This window comes from Clytia hemisphaerica, unplaced genomic scaffold (genome assembly GCF_902728285.1).
Source record: "Clytia hemisphaerica strain Z4C2 unplaced genomic scaffold, Clytia hemisphaerica genome assembly, whole genome shotgun sequence".
Lineage (NCBI taxonomy): Eukaryota > Metazoa > Cnidaria > Hydrozoa > Leptothecata > Clytiidae > Clytia > Clytia hemisphaerica.
The window spans coordinates 463,595-470,711 of record NW_027103938.1 but is presented as its reverse complement, the minus strand read 5'-3'; the positions used below and the strand labels follow the sequence as shown (position 1 = coordinate 470,711).

At 34.9% G+C, this 7,117-nt stretch overlaps 1 long non-coding RNA gene across 1 annotated transcript; it reads right to left on the bottom strand.

The window, feature by feature from the left end:
* Window positions 1-1,694: 1,694 nt before the first annotated feature.
* LOC136809929 (uncharacterized) lies at window positions 1,695-3,247 on the bottom strand. The gene is made up of 3 exons (XR_010847033.1): window positions 3,177-3,247; window positions 2,157-2,231; window positions 1,695-1,866 (listed from the first exon to the last, which is right to left on the bottom strand). It is a non-coding gene; the product is annotated as an uncharacterized lncRNA (long non-coding RNA).
* Window positions 3,248-7,117: the final 3,870 nt, after the last annotated feature.

Sequence of the window (7,117 nt, the reverse complement as noted above, 5' to 3'; positions counted from 1 at the left end):
GAGAGAATACAAACTAAAAAAAATTAGACAAAATACCAATCCAATCACGAGAAATGCTCATTTTCCCTAAAAATGACAAAAGGGAATTTCCCCAAAAAAGAAAACCCCGATTTTTACGGCCAAAAAATTTTTTCGGGGCTCAGTCACTTTGTGGGCATTGCAATTTTGTATCATTGTGCAAAAACTTAGATAAAACTGATGAGCAAATCCCAAGAGAAAAGCTGGTAACAACAGACGAATGGACAAACATCGGTTAATTCATAGGACCTCCGTGGAAGGTCTTTCAAGTTGGGTGATATTCTTTGCTTCACAGATGTAAAAGGTGTACTCTTAGACCATGTTCAAACGTTACGGTTCCGTTTCGCTCCGTGATTTTCGTTACAGATCGAGAGTGTTCATATTAGTTTCAGAACGTTTCGGAGCAAGAAAATGGAGCAGTTCCGTTCCGATGAAAATAGTGGAGCGAAACCGTTTCCATCTGTTTTGCTTTGTAACGTCTTCTTTTTTGACGTTTCGAATTTTTACGTCCACACTTGTTTCGGAACCGTTTCGTTTCTGAAAATGGTCTTAGGTTCCAAATAACCACCCCTGATTGTTAATTTTCGAAAATTTTTTGGAACCAAAGAGTATTTTTAATCTTTATAAACTCTTCACTTACTCTAAAAAGAAGACGAAAACATACGTCCAAAATATCCAAAGGCGAAGTCAATCTAAGAGTGAGGTTAAGTAATTACTGTAATTACCATCGATCATTTAGGTTTAAATGGAGGTCTTAAATTAAAAAGTTGATTAAATACGATAAATAATTCGATCGACTAATCCAAGGCTCCACCCATAAATACAATTTCTTCGAAATGGATAGTCTGTTTCAAATGTAGTTTACACCATTTAGTATAAGATCAATTCATTTCAAATCTTATTGCAACACTATCATTCATAGTTATGTCCTTGAATAAGCCATGTTCAAATGCTGACGGGTTTCCCACATAGAAAGATGTACACGCAAGTGGTCTTTTAAATGAATCTTTCCATCTACCTCCTTCATCTGTACTTCTTGTCACAGTTTGAGCAATTTCAACTCCATTAAAGATTAGAGTAAAAATCAATGATTTCCAAGGCATTGGCCAATCCAAAGTATCGTCATGACGTCCCACCTCATTCTTAAAGAAAACTGACACATAAGTGTTTTTGTTGACTAGATTGGTCTCGCGAAACCCAGAGAAAATACATCCTTTATAACCATGCTTAGTAAAAAAATATGGTGAATCATCATATCTCCATTTCATAGCAGCGTCAAATTTCTCTTTGAATTTTTCGATAGTCCATGTATAGTTACATAGTGATGGTGCGCAGATAGCCAAATTTAATTCCTCTTTTACAGCTCTACCCGATGCTTTAATAAGATCGTCTTTTTGATTCCGTTCTTTGACTTTTTCAACTTCCTGCTTAGTCAGCATAAATTCTTCTTTCAAATCAAAAATAGATTTATCGGTTGCCTTCAACTTCGTCAGCATTTTTTTCTCCAACGACTTGATGGTGGTTTGGTTCATCTGAACTTTAATTTCCATTGCGTCGACCCCTTTCAATTTCTCTTCTGCAATTTTTAACCGCTCCGCTAATGCTCGAATCATTTTGTCTTTTGCTTTCAAGTCTCCATCAAGATCCAACCGGACTTTTCCGATTTCGGTTATCCCTCATTTTCAACTGTTCAGCAAATTTATTTTTCATTTCTTGAGCTTCGAGATCTTTCGCTGTCAACTTTTGATCGAATTCTTTTTTTATTTTGAAAATCTCACTTTTCATTTCAAGAGACAAATGCATGTTGGCCGATTGTGCCATATGATTGTCCAGTTGTAATTTGGTGCCCTGAAACCCAACAATTTAGAAACTGCGTTAGCTTTTCAAATAATATATCTGGCTTATTACCTATTATACTTTACTGTACTTACTTAGATGACAAAAATCCGGACAGTGCTGCCGTACAGCTACTTTGAAAATAAGACAAAATAAAGATACTGTAGCACTTTATCCACGAAAGACTCCTTGCAGAGTCTTTTTTAGTTAGCCAGCTTAGTTCGTCTCTCGATTTATTCGGAAATTTTTATTTCATTCCTTTGGAAATTGAAAAAAGCAGCTTCAACATAAGAAAAATGTACCTTAAAGTAGCATCCTAAGTCTTTGTATTCACAAGAGGAGACCATTGGACATACGGTATCCACGTGATTTGTTATCTAAAGAAGAACCCATAAGCTAAAATAATATGTCTACAATTGTAGAATAGTCGAACACGCGCACTGGGCTCAACTTCAGTGCCTTCATAGGCCCAATTGTAGAACCCCAGATATTCAGCCAAGGAACAAGTGTGCAAAATTTCAGTCAAAATGAACAATTTTTGAAGTCTCCAGGCTGCCTCAAAGTTTTAGCCTCGTTTTGGCGAAAAACTCATCCCCAGGCCCCAAAAATCAAAATTTTCAAAAAATGAAAAAAGTACCCCAGATATTCACCCAAGGAACAAGTGTGCCAAATTTCAGCTAAATCCAAGCATTTTTGAGTCTCAAGGCTGCCCTAAAGTTTTTGTGACAGACAGACAGACACACACAGACATTGTCAGATTGTAGCTCAACTGAAGTTGAGAATCATAAGATGAGATTTCCACTGTCGTTTTTGAACATTTGCATAAGAGGTCACCTTTAAAGATTCGTAGTAAAACTCCCTCTTAGTAAGATATTTCAAGTTTTTCAACATCAGTTCTTTCGGGCCTCTTGAAAATCCGAGTTAACAAACTCAAAAAAACATACACCAAAAAGACTGGGTTAAAAGATTCCGGAAAACAAATTTTCATAACTCATTCTTTCATAACAACCGAGTTAACTAACTCGAACGATTAAGGTAACCACAAACAAATCGAGTTATTATCATAAATCAAGTTATGTTCTAAAATGACGTCATTTCTCTCAAGTTATGACGTCACAAATGACTAGGGTTTGGCGAACTCTGGTTTTCAGGGCTTCACAAAAAGTTATCCCGAGTGTTTTCATGGTTTGTATTCACATATCAAGGTCTGAAGAACCCGAGTTAAGAAAACGTAATGACGCCATAACGTTTTTTTAAGGTCCTTTAACTCGTGTTTTCCGGGTCTCTCTGATATCTTACAAATGATAACAAATCGTTCTTACGTTTTTACGGAGCACGAATTCTCCACAATCTAATTCACAAGGAACGGTCACAAAACCGCAAGTTTTCAGGTGAACCTAAAACGATGATAAATGCTTGTTATTATCTATTGCAAAAGAAATTGACTCCCTAAATAAGAAAATTGGCTTATAGCCTGAGTACGGAAGGGGGTTACTACCTCAGTTATAGATCAACCTCCTCTACCTTTAGACTCTTCCCCTTTCTAAAATTTTATTATAAATCAAAATCATTATGAATATCATCATGAACATATAAACAACTGGACGTCTATCTTTTATTGTCTCTTTGAAGCGAGCTTCGTTGCCGCCTGTATTTCAAAATTGGTATGAAAAAATCCGACAATATTCGTCATNATTGTCTCTTTGAAGCGAGCGTCGTTGCCGCCTGTATTTCAAAATTGGTATAAAAAATCCGACAATATTCCGTCATAATTTTATTTCTTTGAACTGTTTAGGTAAAATGATTGATCGCGCTTGAACATTACTTCTAATGCACAAAAAAAATATTTTCAATTTTTTTCACGAGTTTGCAATATATTTTATCAACATTTTCAACTCTGAAATGCAGAATTTCAACTGCGTGTATACTTTTGAATCCCTTTTGTCACTCCAATAATTTTTTTTATGACTTTAAAAAAATAGCTTGCCAAAGTTGAGAGCCTGTGTCATAAGAATATCGAAATTAGAATGTGACACTCTCTAAAATTGTTAGACACTTTTAAGTCAAAATTTGGAAATATTAGTCGGAGTTTTGACAAACTGACGATGATTTTGCCTCTGTTATCTTTGTTATGATATAGATAAAAGGAGAACAACAAGTAGAACAACAAAGACTTTTGTCGAAGTTTTGACGTTGTTAGCAAGGTATTCCCAAGAGGTATATCATCAAAGTTTATTGTTTCATTTGATCATTTAACGAGGCGGCAACGAAGCTAGCAGTGTTATCTTCAAAACTACAAAGGAGATGGATGTCCAGTCGTTTATATGTTCATGGAATTATCAACAGTTTATATACAAACCCATCCACTTTTTGAAAATATAATCGCGCCGGCTTACTGTATTTTAAGAAATAAAATATTTCTAGAAATAAAATATTTCTAATTTGTAATTTAAGAAATATTTTATTTCTTAAAATACGAAAATGAGAAATACCCTTATAACTTATCAATGGATGATCCAAATGACATAATACTCCACTGATGTAAGGCACAGGTATTGACAGTTTAGAACACAAAAAATTGACTTCATATGCTGACGTCAGCAAATTCTGCTAGAACATTACTTAAATTACGAAAATGAGAAATATAATGAACCCAAATGGTATCTGCACGAAATTTTGCTCACAAACTTGTATTGGTAGGAGGAGGGCTTCTGAAAAATTTCATCTCGTTTTGCTGACGTTAGCACTTTTTATAAGAATATTCTTAAATTCGTAATTTGAGAAATAAAATATTTCTCAAAATACTAATTTAAGAAATATGCTCGTAATTTTTGATTGGAAGATGACAGCAAATTCAAATTTTGCAGTCTTGTACTACATCATACTCCGGAGTCTCGGTCCAAATTTGAAATCAATCCAATGACGTCATCGATTTATATGGCAAAATCATAATTTTCGACTTATGCAGCCAAACGTGTAAACTTGGCCAAAAGCTAGAAATGGCCATAAATTCTGAACTAGGAATAGCCAGTCGCCAAAATTTTGCTCACAAGCTCGTATTGGTAGGAGGAGAGCTCCTGCAAAATTTCATCTCGTTTTACTGACGTTAGCACTTTTTATAAGAATATTTCTTAAATTCGTAATTTGAGAAATAAAATATTTCTCAAAATACTAATTTAAGAAATATGCTCGTAACTTTTGATTGGAAGATGACAGAAAATTCAAATTGTGCAGTCTTGTACCACATCATACTCCAGAGTCTCGGTCCAAATTTGAAATCAATCCGATGACGTCATCGATTTATATGGAAAAATCATCATTTTCGACTTATGCAGCCAAACGTGTAAGCTTGGCCAAAAGCTAGAACGGCCATAAATTCTGAACTAGGAATAGCCAGTCGCCAAAATTTTGCTCACAAACTTACATTAGTAGGAGGAGGCCTTCTGAAAAATTTCATCTCGTTTTGCTGACGTTAGCACTTTTTATAAGAATATTTCTTAAATTCGTAATTTGAGAAATAAAATATTTCTCAAAATACTAATTTAAGAAATATGCTCGTAACTTTTGATTGGAAGATGACAGAAAATTCAAAGTTTGCAGTCTTGTACCACATCATACTCCCGAGTCTCGGTCCAAATTTGAAATCAATCCGATGACGTCATCGATTTATATGGAAAAATCATCATTTTCGACTTATGCAGACAAACGTGTAAGCTTGGCCAAAAGCTAGAACGGCCATAAATTCTGAACTAGGAATAGCAAGTCGCCAAAATTTTGCTCACAAGCTCGTATTGGTAGGAGGAGAGCTCCTGCATAATTTCATCTCGTTTTACTGACGTTAGCACTTTTTATAAGAATATTTCTTAAATTCGTAATTTGAGAAATAAAATATTTCTCAAAATACTAATTTAAGAAATATGCTCGTAATTTTTGATTGGAAGATGACAGCAAATTCAAATTTTGCAGTCTTGTACCACATCATACTCCGGAGTCTCGGTCCAAATTTGAAATCAATCCGATGACGTCATCGATTATATGGCAAAATCATCATTTTCGACTTATGCAGCCAAACGTGTAAGCTTGGCCAAAAGCTAGAACGGCCATAAATTCTGAACTAGGAATAGCCAGTCGCCAAAATTTTGCTCACAAACTTGTATTAGTAGGAGGAGGGCTTCTGAAAAATTTCATCTCGTTTTGCTGACGTTAGCACTTTTTATAAGAATATTTCTTAAATTCGTAATTTGAGAAATAAAATATTTCTCAAAATACTAATTTAAGAAATATGCTCGTAACTTTTGATTGGAAGATGACAGCAAATTCAAATTTTGCAGTCTTGTACCACATCATACTCCGGAGTCTCGGTCCAAATTTGAAATCAATCCGATGACGTCATCGATTTATATGGCAAAATCATCATATTCGACTTATGCAGCCAAACGTGTAAACTTGGCCAAAAGCTAGAAATGGCCATAAATTCTGAACTAGGAATAGCCAGTCGCCAAAACTTTGCTCACAAGCTGGTATTGATAGGAGGAGGGCTTCTGAACAATTTCATCTCGTTTTGCCGACGTTAGCACTTTTTATAAGAATATTTCTTAAATTCGTAATTTGAGAAATAAAATATTTCTCAAAATACTAATTTAAGAAATATGCTCGTAACTTTTGATTGGAAGATGACAGCAAATTCAAATTTTGCAGTCTTGTACCACATCATACTCCGGAGTCTCGGTCCAAATTTGAAATCAATCCAATGACGTCATCGATTTATATGGCAAAATCATCATTTTCGACTTATGCAGCCAAACGTGTAAGCTTGGCCAAAAGCTAGAACGGCCATAAATTCTGAACTAGGAATAGCCAGTCGCCAAAATTTTGCTCACAAACTTGTATTAGTAGGAGGAGGGCTTCTGAAAAATTTCATCTCGTTTTGCTGACGTTAGCACTTTTTATAAGAATATTTCTTAAATTCGTAATTTGAGAAATAAAATATTTCTCAAAATACTAATTTAAGAAATATGCTCGTAATTTTTGATTGGAAGATGACAGCAAATTCAAATTTTGCAGTCTTGTACCACATCATACTCCGGAGTCTCGGTCCAAATTTGAAATCAATCCGATGACGTCATCGATTTATATGGCAAAATCATCATATTCGACTTATGCAGCCAAACGTGTAAACTTGGCCAAAAGCTAGAACGGCCATAAATTCTGAACTAGGAATAGCCAGTCGCCAAAATTTGCTCACAAGCTCGTATTGGTAGGA